At 37.3% G+C, this 20,600-nt stretch overlaps 1 long non-coding RNA gene across 1 annotated transcript in view; it reads right to left on the bottom strand.

Moving 5' to 3' along the window:
* Positions 1-581: 581 nt before the first annotated feature.
* Positions 582-20,600, bottom strand: part of LOC116631033 — a 252,559-nt gene continuing 232,540 nt past the window's right edge. The window contains exon 3 of the long non-coding RNA XR_004299069.1: positions 582-4,472. This is a non-coding gene — a long non-coding RNA (uncharacterized LOC116631033). The remainder of the gene's footprint in view (positions 4,473-20,600) is intronic.

Raw genomic sequence — 20,600 nt, forward strand, 5'->3', positions numbered from 1 at the left:
TTCCATGTGATTTAAGTTCTACAAATGGAAAAAGTTTGGAAACTACTTCATTACAGCTGATACGAGGGCTCATTTTCTCTTTTTGTAGAGTTTGGAATGAAGGTTTGCTTGTTTAAAGAAATGAGCAGTTTTCAGAGTTTCAAACACTTCTGCACTCTCCAAAATCACTGATTATGCATGGATTTCAGTGTTAGTATAACATTTCATATTAATGGCCACCTGTTGCCAGATGGGAAAGCAATGATGGTGCCCAATGAAGTATGCCCTTACCAGTGCAGCACATGGCTCATAGGACTGCTTTGGGAAAACAGACCTCTGAGTGTTTTCAGCAAAAATTAATTATTTTGGAATGAATCTGCCAGTTTTCCTCCAAGTGGCTAAATGTCAATAAACTTAAAGTAACTTTTCCTATGGACTTTGATATTAGTGCAAATCCATATGTATGTATGTGTGTGTGTGGGTGTAAAATTAGATTTATATATATATAGATTTATATTCGATTGATATATATATATATGATATATATATATATACTTTTTTTGAAGCTAAAACAAATTATCACAAATATCAGCCCCTTTCTGGCCATGTGCCAATTCAAAGGAACTTTAAAAAAATCTCAGTGAGAGATTGATCTCACATAAAATGTAATTCTGGATCGGAGCCATCTTAGGGGTTATCTTTACAGCTGTCCTGTGGCTTTTATTTGACAGTATGTATGGGAATAACTGAACTCATGATTCATTGCTGAAAGAAGAGAATCTAGGAGATGGAGTCCAGGTGGTCTTACTGATGGCAAGAGAAACTTGACCAGCATTTGCTAGCCAAAGCTGATGAAAAACACTAAGGGAAGTGGTGAAATCCAGTGTTTATTTGACTTCTAAAATATACCTAGACTTTTTGAAAAATATTTCTCAGTTTCAAAAAATCCTTTAGAATTAACTCAGAACTTCAGATCTTAATCTAGACCATACAAAACTCATTATTGTCTTTTCTCTTTATATGTAATACTACCATTCATTTGAATATATTGGTTGTTTTATAATTTCCATCCTCTAATTTTCATATTGCTGACACTGAAATTATTTCATTCCTTGTTTTAGCTTGTGAATATACAGAATTATGTGTTCTTAAAAAATTGCCGAGTGAATAATTTAATTAAACATCTAATACTCACACCCTGCTATTCTTTTATATCACTAATCCCTTCGATAATCTTTTATAATCCCTACATCTCTATTTTAAATTGTAATTAGGTTATTGTGTTTTGCCACTTTCACCTTATGTTAGTTTTTATATCTCTATGAATCATTATGACCCACACATATGAGATTAAAATACCTATATATAGTATATGTTCAGGTTAATAAATCTATTTGCTCAGTCATTATAAGGTTTTCTTAAAATGAGGATTAAGTGGTAATATTCATATAGGGCTTAGTATTTTATCTCTCATGGTAGTGCTAAATAAACATTTATTAATAGATAAACTGTCTTACTGTTAATAATTTTTGTTGTTTAATATTTTTGTATTACAAATGGTACTTCACTGTCTTTAAATATTAACATTAAAGTAAATATTCTAGAATATTTCCTTGGGTTATGATTCCCTCCAAAGAAATACTAGGCAACAGGCTCTGGCTGTTTTGACAGTTTTTGCTGTGCATGTTCTCTAATTTATAGCAAATTCATTGTGCAGTTAGAAATGTCCCTGTTCACAGTCCAATCCACTATGATTTTATAATATTTTCTTATTTTTTTTAACTCATCAGTCATGTTTTTGGACTACCAAGCAATTTTTCTCAAAGCATGGGAGATGAAGCTTCTGAATCAGAATCACTTGGGATGCTTGTTAAAAATTTCAGAAATCTAGCTTTCTTGCAGATTTTCTCAAAGTGTCTCTTAAGATGGGATCTGGAAATCCCCTTGTTGAACAAACTTTCAAGGCAATTCTTAAGCACTCTAAAGCTTCAGAACCACTGCCTTATAATTATCTTAATTTGTATTTCTTTAACTGAGAGCAAGGCTTAGCATAATATCCTAGACCAATAGGTATTATAGGCAGCTGACAGGTTTTCATAGTAGTAAACAAATCTCTTAAATCCTGCTCCTGCTCCCTGATTTGTTGGTTGTGGTTTGATACGTAGTTTTGAAGAGGACTGGATGTTAGAGAAATCCAAATGTTAGTATTTTAGGGAACACACAGATTGCAGTTGCACCTGCTGTAGCTGTTATAGACCTCCTCTTATTATGACACCTGCCTAAGCTAATGTTGAAAAATGAAATGGATGGTGTGGTCATGAGTTTGAAAGAACTGATTGGCTGTACCTTGGCAGAAGGAATAGTAGTTTCCTGGGAAAGAAATAGGAACCTAATACCCTAGATAAATAAAGTAACTAAGACAATGAAATTAACAAAAGCCTTCTCATATTTTTATGAACAATGGTATATTGTAACCCACTCAGTCCATTTCAGTTTGCTTACCTCTAAAATTTACTCCATTCCTGAAACATCGCCTTCATTTTTTTGTTAATAAGAGATCAATTAAAAAAAGAAAAAAAGAAGAAAAAGAAAAAGTATAGAAGGACTGAGGAATAAGTGCATGTATGGGCAGGGGGAACGTGTCAGAAATAAAGTTTAGCAATAAGAAGTAGATTATCATTGGACTCAGAAGAATGCTTAATGACCTCAAGAGATATAGATGAAAAAGTAAGTTATAAAATCAATATATTATGCAACCCTACTGTAGGCACAGCTAAAAAGTAGTGCTTCACTTTCGCATCTCATACAATCTTTCTCCCAAAATGTGTCCAGACAGTAAATGCGTTGCGCTAAACCAAAACAGAGTTAGATAGGCATGGAGTAATAAACTACTATTTCCCAGCCTCTACAATCAAGAGGGAAGTGGGTTTATTTACAAGTCTTCTTCAGAAGGCCATTTTGGGAAAAGGGATTAAATTATGGAGCAAGAATGAAGGATTACTTTTTTGGGGAGGAAGCCCTACTAAGTAGAGCCTCACACAGAGAGTGCAAGGGAATTAGCTTTTCTTCAACACTTAGTGTGGACAGGCACTGCGCTAGAGGCATTAGTATATATTTTCTCCCTTAATTTTCTCAAAAAATTGTTGAGCAAGCAATAGCTCCCATATTTACAGCTTCAAAACAAGGTAAAGAATCTGAAGTATTAGGGAACTGTGCTCCTGTAGAGAGACACTTAACTCAATCCATTAGCCTGGCACTCAGAGCTTTTAATGTATTTTCAATTCCTTACTATATCCCCCATCTGAATGAGTCTTCAAGTCCTTTTATCCTCAGAAACTGCCATTATTACTAATGTCTGGGGTGAGTGTGTGCATGTGTCTGGGTGTGTATCCATAATGGATATATAATATGTTCATTTTGTAACAATTTTTCATCAATATCTTTATATCTAATTAAAACTTTTCTACCACATCATTTTAACAAGTTTATTGTATTCCTATGCAGGTACCATAACTTATTTAACCAGGAGAATTTTAAATATAATCAGTTGAAACTCAGTGGAAAAGCATATTCCTGAACTGGGCATAGGCATCTTTTTCTAAATCTGTGTCCTCTGCCACTGACCTTTGCTAGACTAGGGACTGGTCACACAGCATTTCAGTTTACCCAACTCTAAAATACTTATTGTCTACTCATCTCCCTCAGAGAGATATAGTAATGTTTCATAGCCATATTCTCAGGCAAGAGATAAAAATTCAGAATGTATAAGTAACAGTGATTTAAGCTTATACAATTTTAGATGCAGAATTGATTTGAAAAATGATCTAGATTACCATCTTATTTTCTAGAAAAGATGACAGAGGCCCAGGAAATTTATGTGCCTTGTCTAGGGTTAGGATGGTGGAACCAAGATTAGAACCTGGTTCTCAAACTTCAGTTTGATGCTCAATCTACTTTGTTACTACTGCTTTCCCAAGAGATTACTTTTTTTGGACAGTGAAATAATAACATTCGTGCCTAGCATTTGTATTGTATTTTCAAACTCACTATCTCCTCTGATTGAATTTTTTTACCCCTCTAAGGTCAACCTCATGACCCCCCATTCTTCCACTAGGAACTAGGGTAAAGAGGGATAAGAAATGTGTCCAAGCAACATAGTTAGAGGTGGGGCAACTCATAAGAGTAACATCTTTGATGCTGATACTATGTTAAGTCTTACGTGCATTACCTTGTTGTTGGCTCACTTCACTGAGGTACTGTTACCAGCCCCATCTTACAGATGAGGAAAATAAATTTCAGTGAGGTGTGGTCACTCACTAGGATACAACATAACTGGGATCTGAATCTATTGTTGTTGCCTGACTACAAAGCCCACACTCTTAATCGCTTTCTCATGTTGCATTCATATGTTAGTTCAGTCTTTTCATTCAATTCTTTATTTACTCACGAAACAATTCTGAAGGTTCATTTTGTGCCAGCCTCGGTGCCAGGTGCTAAGAAGAAAAACAACAACAAATAAGACATGGTCCAGGGCCCAGGAGAGAGAATTTGATATGTAAAAATATAATACAATATATTGCAGGAATTTTTATAGAAAAATTTCCAAGGTCAAGGAGGTAGGGGCAATTTAATTTGTACTGCTAATTCCTTAGCATTGAATGCCCTTTTCAGAAATCTATGACTCATAAAGGATGAGTCTGAGTGAGCCTGAAGAAACAAGCTTTGACCCCCAAGTTGAAGTCTGGTGTCTGTGGTTGGCTCAGTGGCTAATCTGGCAAGCTATCATGATATTTTAATAGCCCTGCCTACATCAAGTTACTTTATGAAAAGGAGGTGAGATTCTTGACGTGTTACTTGTGACATTGGTAAAGATTAATAATGACGATGACCAGGAAATATTTGCTAAATGTTAAAAGGCCTGAAACACAGTCCTAATCATCTCATTAATTAGGGACTAAATACAATTTAGATTTTTTTTTTAAAAGATTTTATTTATTTATTTGAGAGAGAGAATGAGATAGAGAGAGCATGAGAGGGGGGAGGGTCAGAGGGAGAAGCAGACTCCCTGCTGAGCAGGGAGCCCGATGCGGGACCCGATCCCCGGACTCCAGGATCATGACCTGAGCTTAACCAACTGAGCCACCCAGGAGCCCCAACAATTTAGATTTTAAATTAAAATTGTTGGCACATGGCTGCTATAACAAAATACCATAGACTGGGGGGCACAAACAACAGGCATTTATTTTCTCATGATTCTGGAGGGTGGAAAGTCCAAGATCAAGGTTCAGGCTGGTTTGATCCTGGTGAAGAGTTCTATTCCTGGCTTGCAGGTGGCAGCCTACTTGCTGTGTCCATCCTCACATGGTGGAGAGAGAGTAGTATCTTTCTCTCCTGTTCTTATAAAGCCACTAATTCCATCATGAGGGTCCTACCCTCATGACCTTATCTAACCATAACTGCCTCTCAAAGGTCCCACCCGACAAATGACATCGCACTGGGGGTTAGGGCTTGGACATATGAATTTTTAGGGAATACAGTTCAATCTACATTAGTGGGATTGTGCAATCAACAACAGTATGAAATGAATAGTATGAGCACACATTTATTATTCACTGTTAAGCCTGAGGAAACCACATTATCTTCCATGTATATGTCTTGCACGTTTATGTATTCTTATTTTTACTATGATATTTCTGAGAGGTTTGAATAAAAAATTCAGATATTTGCTTAGGAGCTAAAATGAGTGACATGGGGAAACTGGCAACAATAAAAAAGTAAGGAATCATGTCCCTTTGGTTTGAGTTGCAAATGAGAAATTTCTGCTCAAAACCTTGGAAACAAATTAAGAATTAGCATAAAAAGTTAAATATCGAAGTCATGCCTTAAAGCCGCTAGTAACAATGTTGGTCTAATTTTGGGATATGTTTGCAGCTAGAGTTAATATTTCATTACAATGAGTGGAATAATAATAAAAATTACCAGAATAAGAGTCTGGAGAAGAAATGAAATCAAATGTTATCAGTGAACAACAATTTGGAGACCACAAATAATGACACCTTGATTTTAAAATGCAAAATTTTATTTTATATATGAGGCAGAGCAAAAGCCGTTTTGAGCAATAAAGAATGGTGGATTTAAAGACTTCCGGTTATTCTCACCAGCCCAATATGCTTTGACAAACCGCTAACTCCTCTGAATTTTCTCATAAGATAGGTTTAAATAACACTTTGTATGAGAAAGGGCTGTAAAAATGTTCAACATTTTAAGTATATTAAGTGCTTTTCCCTTTGGAGTCGACTTCTGATTTCAGGATTAATGAGCCAGGGGAGTTTTATTCATGCCCTTATTAAAGGAAATAAGATTAGTGACTTAAGTAAGTTGAAAACTGAGTTCATTAAACCAAATAATTTTGTATAGTTCCTCAAGTCCTCTATAGTTTCAGAACAATTAAAGTAAGCAAGGTAATACTAATTATACATTCTGAATTTTAGAAAAAGTTGAAAATGTACCTCCTTCAGCCTTATCATGTATTCTGAAAGTTAACTAACAAACCACTGAGCCTCAGATGGTTTGATGATTTGGTGGGTCGATAGCAAAATGATCAAAACTACACACATTTTGTTCTCTCACTCACCACCACTGCATCACATTCATTGCATGCCTCCCAGGCATTGCAGTGCCAGCCACTGGACTTTGGGTTTTTGGGTACTGAGACTTCAGGGAGGAGGCTGTGATCACGGTGATGTGTAAAGCCCATGTCTTTCCAACCCTGCCCCTATTTTTGCTCCTTGCAGTTATCTGATTTAGCATATTGTATGAGAAAAGAGAGCATGATGGAATGGCTGCAAGAAATCACACCTTCCAGTTTCCTCCAAGAAGCCTCTTGGGAAACAGAGGGAGAGAAGGAGGGAGAGAGAAAGAGAGAGAGAGAGAGACTCTTTGCTTATTAATATGTATTTTCCATAAATGCCTCAGAAATGAATGCTGTTTCTGAATCACTGAAGCCAATTATACCAATCTATCACAAAAAGTTCTAAAACACATCTCTTCTTCAGAAACACAAAGGGACATATCCCAAATGTATACTAGAAAAGCCTCTCCCTCATACCAGTGTTGCTTAGAATTAAGAGCCACATAAATTGAATTTCAAATTAAACAGGCCTACTAGTAATTGCTCAAAATGGGATTCCAGGCTTGAGGTTGGCAATGCTGTGGCATATTTACAAGGTCTGAGCTTGTCCTTGATGCTTGACTACTGTTTTCTTTTAGGAAATCCAAGGGCCAAAAACATGTTATAAAATCTATGTCTATTTCATTCAGATTTTGACAATTCAGAGGGAATAAACATTTCCAATAGGATCGGACTACTTAGCCCAATATTCAAAATTGTAAGACTGGCTTATTTACTAATAAGGATTTAGATCATTTTCAGAACTTTGTTGGGAGAAGAGAGGCTTGAATAAACTAAGTTCAGTTTAAGTGGGAAAACTGCAAAAGGAATGGTTTTTGTTTATTAGCTTTTTACATCGAGCTTTTGATTAAAGAAAATAGTTGCGTAAAAGAGTTCCATTTTAAGCAAACACCTCCATTATTGATAGCAGTCTCAGGAGAATGAATCAGTGTGTTTCTCTGAGCAATTGGTTTGTTTTTATCTCAATGGACTCTGTATATTTTATAACTGATGTTTCCCTCTGCATTTTATCTGCTAGATAGATTAGAGCCCAAATTCATAGCTCACTTTTTGCAAATGTATCAGACTTTATAGCAAGTACTTTGAATACAAACATCACTCCTAATTCTATCTTTTCTTCTTTTACTTTTATCTAGTTCCTCCCACATATACCAAATATTTTTTATCTTATTGCATGGGATGTTTTTTGAATTTTCCTAAGCTTTTTTCTTGAAACAAGGTGGAGTGCACATAGATAACAATTATTCATAATAATGTTTGCAGGGTCAGTGAATGCATAGAAAATGACAAATATGAATTCAAAACTAAGTGCCATTAGGTAATACTGAAATAAATTACTCCAAGCTGTAGTTTAGAAACAAATTTCTGATAGTTTCAACTAATTCTAAAGTACCTGTAAATTCTCGCCACACAAAGCTAGGAAAAAGGATGGGGAATTCTTCTATTTGTTTTTGTTTTTGTTTTTTTAAACCTCCACATGTAAGAGTGGGGACTCAATTCTCTACAGACCCTGCCTGATGACTGCTTATTTTCCCTGCTTGCAATTGCTGCTTTCAAAGATTTTAGGGCCAGGCCAAGGTTGGTAATTATTAGTTTGTACCATTCTAGCCACTAGTTGTTAAACTATTGAAAACTATTAAAATACTTCCATTTCTGTTGGTAGAGAGATCTTGCCCCTGCTAGTACCTTCCAGTCGTTCTGGCCATTCTGAGCCATCCCCTTACATACCTGAGCCTTGCCTGTAATTCATCAACTAAAGGGTTATGCCCGACACACTAGGTGGCCTCTGGTAAACTGCTCCATTCTGATTGGTCTGTACCCCAACATAATGATTTTAAATATTTTGAATATCATCCCTGGTCTACACATGCAAACCAAGGTAAAATCTTGTACAACTTTTGAGTAAACTGGAAAGCCAAAATGGTAAAGTAAAAAAATCCAGATTCTCCCTGCAAAGAAAAAAGACTGAAGGTTGGAAGAAGTATTTAAAATGATTTTGGATAAAACCTTCAACCAATTGATTATCTAATCAGTAAGTATTTTTGAGTCTTTACTATGTCTTTATCACTGTGCTAGGCATTTTAGAGGATATAAAGAAATGTAATACCTGGCTGAGGAGGTGACAATATGCCTGTGACAAGATAATTGCCAACCCAGGCAAGTACTATATGTTATAGACTTCAGGGGATGAAGAGAACACTGATTGAGTATAATTAAGAAGATTTGTTTGAGGGAGGTAGAACTTGAGCTGAGTCTTAAAGAAGAGAAAGATTCACAAAGGTGAAGATAAAAAGTTAATTCCACTCTGCAGAATCAAAGCTAAGGATGCTGTACCACCGTCTTTACATGTGGTTAACGTATCTCTTATCAAATTAAGAACTCTAGTGATTGCTTTCAGCATGCATCCTTGTGTAACAGCAGCTCTAGGTCCATGGACATGTAGGTCTCCAGACTGGCCATGGTGGCCTAATGTGTTGGTAAGAGTTTTTAGGGAAAGCAGCAACTGCCTTCCAGAAGGTCAGTTTCAGATTGGCTTTGAATTCACAGGCTACTCATGTAAGATTCCATTTTTGCTTAAATGAAGAGATGTAACTAGCAACCCATATTTTTTTAGAGTGCATGAGTGGGGGTGGGGGTGGGGGGTGAAGTGGGGAGGAGGTGAGGGAGAAGGAGAGAGAGAGAATCTTAAGCAGGCTCCCCGCCCAACGCAGAACCTGATGCAAGGCTTGATCTCACAACCCTGAGATCATGACCTGAGCCGAAATCAAGAGTTGGATGCTTAACCACCCAGGTGCCCCACTAGCCACCCATATTCTTAACAAATCCATGAAGGTGCTGATTAAAGTCCCTCATTTTGCATTTAGCTATGTTCTGTTTTTGGTATGCAGACCTGACTTCTTGACTGCAGGTCTCCCAAACCAGCATTTGGTGCTCTCTAGGCAAGTTTTAAAGGAAACTCAAACCTGAAGCCCACTGTGTTAATAAACAAAACAAACCAAATCAAAACAAAACTTCAAAGAGCCATCATATGTAAATGTATTACAGAGATGTAGAAGAAGCCATTTTCCAAAGGATGCAAACAAGCAGTGAGACTTCCCTGTTATACATAGTATGTTAAGAAACAGCTCTTCAGGGGTGCCTGGGTGGCTCAGTCGTTAAGTGTCTGCCTTAGGCTCAGGTCATGGTCTCAGGGTCCTGGGATCGAGCCCCGCATGGGGCTCCCTGCTCAGCAGGAAGCCTGCTTCTCCCTCTCCCACTCCCCCGCTTGTGTTCCCTCTCTCGCTGTGTCTCTGTCAAATAAATAAAATCTTAAAAAAAAAAAAAAAAGAAACAGCTGTTCAGAAATGACATTATGGGGGCGCCTGGATGGCTCAGTCATTGGGTATCTGCCTTCGGCTCAGGTCATGATCCCAGGGTCCTGGGATTGAGCCCCACATCGGGGTCCCTGCTCCATGGGAAGCCTGCTTCTCCCTCTCCCACTCCCCCTGCTTGTGTTCCCTCTCTCGCTGTGTCTCTCTCTGTCAAATAAATAAATAAAATTTATAAAAAAATTAAAAAAAAAAGAAATAACATTATGATGTTAGTTCTTTGGATGGGTCTTGTCATATCTGTATTTGTAAATATTTATTGGGTGAAGAGTATGGTTAAAATTGCACAGAGCTTTATCCTTAAGCTCTGGGGTTTGAGCTCAACTTCAGCTGATTCCACATTGCACTTTTTTCCCCCATTGATTTCTGACTGAAACTTTTTGGTGAAAACTGAAACTTCCCAAGAGGTTTTCAGGGGGCAGAAATGTTTCCCAAAATCAAATGAAAGTCCCATGATGGGCATATATTCTAAACTGCTTTTAGGGAATTACAGCACTTAGAGAGGACTTCAGGGGGATGAGGAGAGAAAGATGGAATGAAAAGAAGGCAAGACGTGTGACTTTTTCCTTCCCCTATGTCTCTGTTGATTACCTATATTCAGAAACTTACTGAGGGGCAAACACATGACGTTCAGATAACCTTTGAAACATTGAACATACATGTTATTGGGGCTTTTATAACTAATTATTTTTGCCTTGAAGAGCCACTGTTATTTGGGAATTTCTTATGGCTTGAATACTATGAAGGTCTTCTGAGCTAAGAGGAAAAGGCCAACCAAACTTGTATCATAGAACTTAAAAGTTTAGAGTCAGAGCACTGGGGTAAGTGCATGGATTTGGGGAGATGACTTTACGGAAATGAGTGGAAAGTGTGATACACACACACACACACACAACGGACTATTACTCAGCTATCAAAAAAAAATGAAATCTTGCCATTTGCAGTGACGTGGATGGAGCTAAAGGGTATTATGCTGAGCAAAATAAGTCAGTCAGAGAAAGACAAATACCATATGATTTCACTCATATGTGGAATTCAAGAAACAAAACATGAACATAGGGGAAGGGAAGGAAAAATAAAATAAGATGGAAACAGAGAGGGAGGCAAACCATAAGAGACTCTTAACTCTCGGAAACAAACTGAGGGTTGCTGGAGGGGAGGAGGGCGGGGGGAGGGGTAACTGGGTGATGGGGATAAAGGAGGGCACTTGTTGTGATGAGCACTAGGTGTTCTATGCAACTGATGAATCGCTAAATGCTACCCCTGTAACTAAAATAATACACTCTGTGTTAACTACATTGAATTTAAATAAAAAATTTAAAAAGAAAAGGGGCAGCATGCAGGAACACCTGCTGACTAGAAGGTCTCTATGTTTTCATTTTTACTTTTCTGTTCTATTATAAACTTGATTAGAGAATTAGTCTCCCTCAGCTATCTTTGGATATTTCTGACTGGAAGTTTACATAAATGCATAATTGAGCAAGGAAATCTCAGAACAGTGTTAGACTAGAATATTAGAAGAATATTTTTTTAAGAGTTGTGCTTCCAGTTTCCAGAGTCTTTGATATCACACACTGGCTAGTTCACCCCCCTGATGGCACTCTACTATGGAAACAATCGGTGCCTCAACCCTGCATTATTTAATCCTTAAAATTACTTACTTCTCACATTGCTTTTGGCATATCAGATACGAGGTGACTCCATTAGTCAATTATCATTTGCATTTTTTCTGGGCATTTTAGAGATCAATTTCTGGGTCATCGATTTGATCTCACAGGGAATGGGATTGGTCTCTGTTGCTTCTGGACTGTAATATTAAACCTCGCATAAGGATGCTCCAACGCACAGCCCTCCTCTACTTTTCTATTGATTGCCAGCTGTTGCTAGAAGCATCGAATCTTGGGGTTTTGAGAATATTAAATCGAATCTCTTCTACAATAGTCCTATTCACTGACCATCCTAGCTAAGGATTCCGCTGACCGTAAGAAAGTTCTTTGTCATGGAAAAGGAAGTTCAGCTTTGCCACGCTGTCCTGTTCTGGACCCCTTGGTTCTACCCTCTTGGTATCTAGTAGTATTCCAGGCTCTCCACCACAGGACAGCTCTTGGAAGACTAAAGACAGCTGCATTTAAGAAAACAAGAGATTCCTTCCCTCATTTTCTCAATAAGACTTAAAATAATGGTCATGAGCTTTGTGCTTTAGTGTTCCTCAGTCCAATTCCTTTAGGCCACCAACTTCACCTATTTCTCCACACATCCTCTCTTTTAACTTCTATGTCAGGGTATAGTTAGGAAAACCAAAAACACGTTAAGGTATTTCACAAGATAATTTAATATAGGGAACTGGCTAAACCGGAGTTGGAGGATTGAAAAAAGCAAAAAGCAAACACACAGTCGTAATGACTGCAGGATGCAGCTATCATTCTAGGGCTGGGGATCCTCAGGGGAATCCAGTGTTTGGGAGGGGGATCTTGCAGAGCTGGAATTGAAGAGACGATGCTGTCTGGACTGTTTCCGGCTTCTCAGGAGCCTGAAGGGGAACTCTGTGGAGCTGGCTCTCAGACTTCTGAGGAGAGGTGCTAGGCTCCTGCCACACCTCATCAGCTCAAGAAAGAGCCCTGTGATGCTGGCAATCAGACAGCAGGGAAGGCAGTGGTGCCCATTGGTGCTGGCCCCTCAGCAGCTTGGAGGAGGGCCTCTGTTTAGCCGGGGCTCAGTACTTCAGTTTGGGGAACTGCCTGCCTCGTGGTCTTACCACTAGGGAGAGGGTGACGACCCTGGTTCTGAGAGTGCTGAAGGAAGCCTCAGGCTGAACCCAACAAGAAGAGGAAATAACTTGCTCCCCTTCTCCAGTCTTCAGCCTCCCTCCATGGCCTCCTAGCTGCAGAACCCAGCAGGAAGGCAGCCGGCAAAGGAGAAATACATTTTGCAGACCTCCAGCCCCAGTTTCCCAAAACAGAGTAAGGAATAAAGAAGGATGTATTTGGAACTGAGAGAAAACAGCCCAGAAAATTACTTTTAGAAGCTCATTTTTCTTAACTTTGGTTAGAAACTCAAATAAAGATGGATCAATTTCAATTACATTTTCAAAGTAGGATTAAACTTCTAATATGAATGTTAGCCTATTTATTCATATGTAGCCGCACAGGCAGAGTTGCTCCCATCATCCCTATTTATTTTGCTTGGGTTTTTTGTTGTTGTTTAACTTTCCTGTAAATCAAATTTTCTCTAGCTTGAAGATTATGAATTTCTTCTTTGGAGACGTCTTCATGTCTCAAATGTATTCCCTCTAGTGTCTAATTTCATGGAATACAGAATATCAGAGTACAACTTAACTGCTAAAACTCAAATTACCAAAATAGAAACTCTACAGACGAACTCACTTGGGAAGTTAAAATTGAAGTAAAATTAACACCACTGACCTCATTCAAAACTTTCCTTGTCAGAGAGCTAAGGATGAAAAGAAAAATATATTGATGTCAAAATATAGCCTTCTCTGAAAAGTGACACAACATCTTCTCATATAATAGCTTTGACTTTCTCCTTCCTGGCGGGGGAAAGCACTAACTGTAAATTCATGCACTGGGTGTACAAAGAAAGAAAACTTTGCCATTCTCCCAATTATTCTACGGTTTCTGGACTAAGGACCATGGAAGCAGGTGAACAATGAGGAAAGTAACTTTCTGATCTGGAAAATGCTTTCATTTTTTTGGTATGAAATTAAGAGCACTGGTCTGGGAATATGTGTTGTGTCTTTCTAGTCCTGGCTCTGCCATTAGAGACTGAGACCACTTGTAAGTAGCTCTTTGAGCCTCAGCTTTCTCTATTTGAAAGAGGAATATGGGCAATGATCTTCAAGGTTTTTCAGTTTCAGTAGTCTGAGCAGAAGACATTCATTCTAGAATGTCCTTGATTTTGTTTTCTCTTTTAGAAGTAGGGGTTTTGGGAAAGAGAAGAGGAAAGGACTATCATGCCTGAGTATTAGTAGTATTACTGCTTCAGTGTTAGTCTTCTCTCTTCTTTCTGAGTTACAATGGACTCTGGAGTTGAAAGTCTTTGTGACATTTTAGCATCACAAAATTGGTTTTTATTCCAATTCTGTCTTATAAGTTGCGATCTTTGATATTACATGACATCACTGGGCCAAAGTGTCTCATCTATGAAAGAGGGATAATAAAATCTGTCCGAAATCTTTTTGAGGAAAACATCAGATGATAAATGAAAGGTCACCAACATAATCCTTCATACCAATAATATTAATAAAGTGGTTAACAGCAATTACCAACGAATTGTCTTGCCTGTGCTTCTCTGGTATACTGGCATGCAGTGCTATCAAAGCTATTCTTTGCCTACTTACTTCCATGCTGGCATGTGGCCAAATCACACAGACCACAGGCCAAAGCGTGCATAGGTGCCGCTGCGTTTACATCAGCCTAGATTTCTGTTCGCAGCTGTGTGTGCGAGCATGCGTGCATAGGCACGTGCCCAGTGGAGAACTGGCAAGGTGATCTTCCCACTCTGTTGTCTTTCATCTTTTAATACGTAAGAATTTGATGGTAAGACTGGTCGTTTTCTGATGTAGAACAAAAGATAAAGCCAATTCTTCTTAAATCAGACTAGAAGGATAGAGGAAAGAAATTATTGACATTGTCATTTTGGAGATTGGTGAGGCTATGGAATAAATTATGGGAGTTTAGGAGTAAGAGGTCCATTCTACCTCTTCTAAACGACATCTTCAAACAACACAAAATTACAGGATGATTTACTGATGAAGCTTCATTAGAAGGTAGCTTCTTTTTTTTATTATTATTAACATCTAGAAATAGTATTAGTAAATATTTAGGAAACCAAGACCAAGAAAGTTTAAGTGCCCTGTTTCAGGACACTAGTGAGTTTAAGGTGACACTAAGAAGGGAGAGTACTTCTGGGTTTATTTTTCAAGTTCCACTGGCTTAACCTTGTTGAGGTAAATGCTATCTGTCCCAGCCACTTTTGCAGCAGGCTCCCGGGGCTCACAGCACTTTGTGTTTCAGCACAACAGATGGCACCACACAAGTCGCGCCTTCTGGGTGAACCCCCTTCCCAAGCTGGTACCAGGCTCCAGAACAGCAGGCGCTGTATCAGAGCTGATCGTAGCTCTCCGGCTCCTTGTTTTCCTAAAGTGCAATGTCTCTTGTCCCCACCCCCCATTTATTCTGAACCCTTCAGCAAGCAGCTCCGCACAGCAAGCTTGACAGGACCTGTCTTCCTCGACTGTTAATTTCACAGCCGGATGAGTAGAAAGGTAATTTATATGGGTCAGTCAGATTTAAAATGCTGCTGTGTCTCCTGACGAGGTGGAATGAGAGGATTTAAAAGAATTATTAGTGTGGTCCAGAGCGGCAGGCTGTGGTTTCTCCGACACAGTCCTATACCTTTTCCATTTGGTAAATGCCCCACGTGGCCTCCACATGTTGACTGTGGATTACAACCAAGATGAGAAGCAAACCACTGGGGGAAGATTTTTGTTTTCATTTATTTTTAATTAATTGCAAACTTCCTCTTTCATCTGGCTTGCCATGCTCTGCAGATCCTGGTGACACAGGAGCTCTGCCAGCATTAGGAGCCACTGTGCCGAACTGTGAGCGGCTTAAAAGTACCAGCCAGCTGCTTTGCACTCAGTCCTCAGGGAAGGTTTGAAATAAATTTGCATGCTTGGAATTCACCTTCAAAAATGATCCAATTGATGTTGTTGAAATCCATGCTTCTCTTTCCTTAAATCTCTCCTTAAATTATAATATTTATAATTACAAATTATTATTATTCAAACATACTTATTAATTTTTTAGGGGATAAAGAAAGTGTGTAGGGGGCACGTTAAGGTGAAAGTCATAGAGAGTTTTTCCTGCCCTTCAGATTTTTACTGAAATCCCTGGAACTAGTAGGTTTATGTAAGAAAGGGGTGATGCTTAACAACAGAAGAGCCAAAAAACAAAACAAAACAAAAAGCAGCCCAAGGTGGGAGAAAACCCCAGTGGCTTGAGAATCAGTTACATCTCTTTTGAGGTCAGACAGATGTGAGTTGCATCCTCTGGAGCTGAATAACTGTGTGAACTTGGGCAAAATGATTTAACAACCCCAATCCTCAGTTCTTTCACCTGTAAAATAGTTCTTCTAAAAACTAAATACAACAATCAAAATGAAGCATCTTGCACCTTTGTTGCATGTTCTATAAATGGTAGCACTTATTAATATAATCTAACAGAAAAATAGAAGTATGAATTCTCTAAATATTGAATTTATGTGTCTTAAAATATAAATTGAAAACTTTCTGTTTCAACAAGCTGGTCAACTAGGATAACAGACATACCCTCTTGCTATAAACATCTAGAAAATGGGAAGCTATAAAATAATAACGACAACAAAATTATTGGCTATCTGAACCCCCAAAACAGAAATGGAATTCTCCCCATGAGTTATAACTGAAGAAAGAACTAGAAACCTGAATGGCAACTGGGGGAGGCTAATCCTGCCTCAGGGAGGGGCATATGGGGCCCTGGAAATCCCGAAGTTTTGGTTCTAACACCTAGATGGAATCAGAAGAGGGAGCCTTGGGTCCAGACAAGGAAGGGAAGGTAACACTGAGAGTACTGCCTAAAGTCAAGTCCCTTGGAGAAATGAAAAGGTGGCCTTAAAAAAACCCACTGAGGCAGCATGGAGAGATAACAAGAAAATGTAGAAGCTGATTAAAAATGAAGACACCTCCCCTGGAAATCACAAGCGCCCTTGCCTTTGCTTCACTGGAGCTTAGATATGATTTTGCAATACTCTGTTTGGGAAACTCCAAGCGTAGATATTTATATACAATTTGTCCAAAAAATGAGTAAAATGTAGCGGAATAATGAAATGAATAAAACAGAAAAAAAAAAAAGAAACAATATTGTCAAAAAAGCCAAACAGTGGTAAAGAAACAAAATAGGAAGATTTTGAGCAACAATAATAAATAAAGAGTGTGGGCACAGATAAATCATATTTGGAATAAAAAGGATAATTGCAGACTGAATGTGTGTGTATGTGTGTATGTATGTATTCAGAAACTATATGGAGATAAATTTGAAAGCTTTAGTCAAAAAAATAAAATTCTAGAAAAATTACCAAATTTACCAAAATGACTACTCAAAAGATGAATAGGTTTATAATTGTTAAAGAAATTGAATCAGTAGTTACAAATAAATCCAAATAAAGTCAGTTAAAGAGAGGGTTTTACAGCCGAGTTCTACACATTTAAGAAAGATATATAATTACTTTTTTATACAAACTCTTCCAGAGTAGAAAGAAGAAACTACTTTACCACTCATTTCATGAGTACAGTAAACATCTGAAACCCCAACTTGTCAGAACTGCAGTACCACAAAGGAATACTGTTGGCTAATATCACTTATGACAATGATGCAAAATCATAAATAAAATATTCATAAAACAAATCCAACAATGCATTAAAATACGTAGCATGACCAAGTGGGGTTCATTTTAGAAAATACCCAGATGGTTTAAATAAACAAATCTACTAATTTTATTCATTATATAAAGAAATTGAAGATGAAAAACGTAATTATCTCAACAGATTAAAAAATGATTTGATAAAATTCAATACCCATTCAGGGTAAAAAAAAAAAAAAAAGAGCAATCCACACTTTTACAGTAAAATTAGAATAGGAGGAGAATTCCTCAATCTGATACAGAATATCAACCAAAACTTACAGCAAAATCATATTCAATGGAGAAACATTAGACGCTCCATTTTAATCCCTCGTAAAATGATGCTCGCTATTACCACTTCATTTTAATATTGAACTGGAGATTTTAGGCAGTGCAATAAGACAAATTAATTAAAACTTTTAAAATGTGAACAAATCAAAAAGAAAAAATAAGACATCACTGATGATATGTTTGTCTCATAGAAAAATGTAGGAAAATCTACAAATTATTAGTACCAATAATGGTGCAGCTAGATTTCTAGATGCAAGACCAATGTACAAAATCAGTATTGTATCTTCATATCCTCCATAAAATGTAGCAAATGTACCTAAAGGTAAATATAACAAAAGAAATGCAGTATCTTTATGAAGACAATCACAAAATTTTACTGAAGGACCTAAAAGAAGAGTTAAATACACTGAGAAAAGACATGTACAAAGATTGAAAGACTTAATATTAAAAGGATGTTAAGTTTCTAATTAATTTATAAAGCAAATCTAATTTCACAGGACTTTATAAAATGGACCTAAATGTCATACAAAAGTAAAAAGCACTAAGGATGGACTAAAATAATTTTATAGAAAGAGATGAAGAATAAGGCTCAGGAGGAGAAGAAGGAGAATAAAAAGCAGAGACATACCCAACCAGGAGTAAACTTTGATATAATCATATTAAATAAGGCAGTGTTATTGACATGGGGAGAGACAAAGAGATCAACGGAAGAGAACAGAGTACCTAAAGGCAGACCCATCTCTATGTAGGAACTTCGTGTAAAGTGGAGTGGCCTTACAAATGCATGAGGGAAAGTTGGGCTGGTCTGTAACTGTTTGCTGTGACATCAGGCTAATCCACAGAGGGAAGAATGGCAGACTCCTACTTAATACCATACACAAAAACAAACTGCAGGTGGACTGAACACCAAGTGTAAAAATCAAAACTTTAAAAAGTTCAAGAAAAAACACAGGACAATATTATATGACTTCAAGTGAGAGGTATTACTTAAACAACAACAAAAAATAGCAAAATAAAAGAAAATGATAAATTTGACTTCATTAAATTAAAAACCTGTGCATGACAACATATACCATAAATAGAGCCAAAAATAAAATAAAACAAAAACACCCACTCTGGGAAAACATATTTTCCATCTATATAAGTGCCCGTGGAATAGTATTCAGAATACATAAAGTCTTCTATAAATCAATAAGGAAAAGAAAAACAACGTTTTAGAAAATGGATACACAATAATAAAAAGCAGTTCACAGAAGGGGAAACTGGAGTATTTCATGCATATATGAAAATATACTCAACTTCATTGTTATATAGGGAATACGAATTAAAATGGTATGAGAAACCATTTCATCCTCAAGAGATAAGAAAGATAAGTCTGATATCACCAAATGTTGGTAAGGATGTGGGGAAACAGGACTCAGGTAATGTTAGCAGTAGGATATATTGGGACAACTACTTTCGAAAACAATATTTCATTAATTAGTATGCATGGAAACTCATGGATCCTAAAATTCTATCTCTAGTTATACATCTTAGAAAAACTCTCACACATGTGCACAACGGGTCATATGTCAAGATTTTCATTGCCACACTGTTTACAATGGTGAAAAAGTAAAAATATAACTGTCCCTTAGTAGGGGACTGGACAGGTAAGTTGGGTTTACTTATACAAGAAACACTGTACAGCAAGTCAAATGAATTAACTAGATCTACAGATGTCAATATAAAAAAAAAAACCCTCATGAATAGTATATGTAATGAAAAAAAAGTTGTAAAAAGATATAGGCACTAGTAGTATCATTTAAATAAAATTTAAAAATACATCAAACAGTAATATGCATTATTTATGCATCTATGCATATGTGGTAAAGGAGAAATACTTAAAAGGCAAAAATACATACATACTTGATCAGGGTGCCTGTTGCTCAAAGAGAGGGGAAGGAAAGCACACTGCTGGTGGATTTTTATCTGTGCCTGTACGTATTACTTCTTTTAAAAAGTTAAACAATAAAGGGACCTATTAAGCAAATGTGATAGAACAATGCATTTTGAATATGGTGGGGAGATATGTGAAGTCATGCTTTTTCTGTATTTTTGTATTTGAAACATTTCATAATCGGAACCACAATTTTCAAGAGATAAATATTTTCTATATTTCAGATAAAGATAGGTGCCTCACTCTTCCTGTGGAGGGTTTGATGTGCCTCCGGTGCCCACCACCATCAGTCTTTGAGAATCATTGACATGGATAGGACGGAATCGTTACTTGCCAGTATCTTGCTACAAGTTACTACTTGTAATTCTTGTTATCAAAGCAATAGCGTTTTCCCTTTCCCAATTTGGAAGTATATTCTGATATTAATTATGCTCTTAAATCTGAACATGCCTTTTGGAAATGCTTATATATGCTCTCTCCAACCCAACTCCCCTCCTCCCATTGGAAATCACAGATAGAAAGAATTAGCTGTGCACATGTATTTTTCTGGAAAGCTCATTAACAGTCTAAGAGATAAGGGGACAAGTGTCAGAACTGGAGCCAGGAGTCCCGGCTTCTCTGTTCAGTAACTGTGGGACTGTTTTCTTAACTTTTATGTGTTTTAGTTTCTTTATCTTTAAAGTGGCAGTGTTGACTCACCTCTAAATCCTTTTCAACTCTAAGGTTTTATAATTTCATGAAATATATGAGTGCAGCCAGTTATAAAACTAAGTGGTAACTGGAATATATGAACTGAGGAAGAGCCAAAGGGCTCCTCTGCGTCAGAGTATCTCTTCCTCTGCCTTTGCCAGAGTGTCCCTGTTTCAGATTAAGGTAG

This window comes from Phoca vitulina, unplaced genomic scaffold (assembly GCF_004348235.1).
Source record: "Phoca vitulina isolate PV1807 unplaced genomic scaffold, GSC_HSeal_1.0 scaffold4, whole genome shotgun sequence".
NCBI classification, from domain to species: Eukaryota; Metazoa; Chordata; class Mammalia; order Carnivora; family Phocidae; genus Phoca; species Phoca vitulina.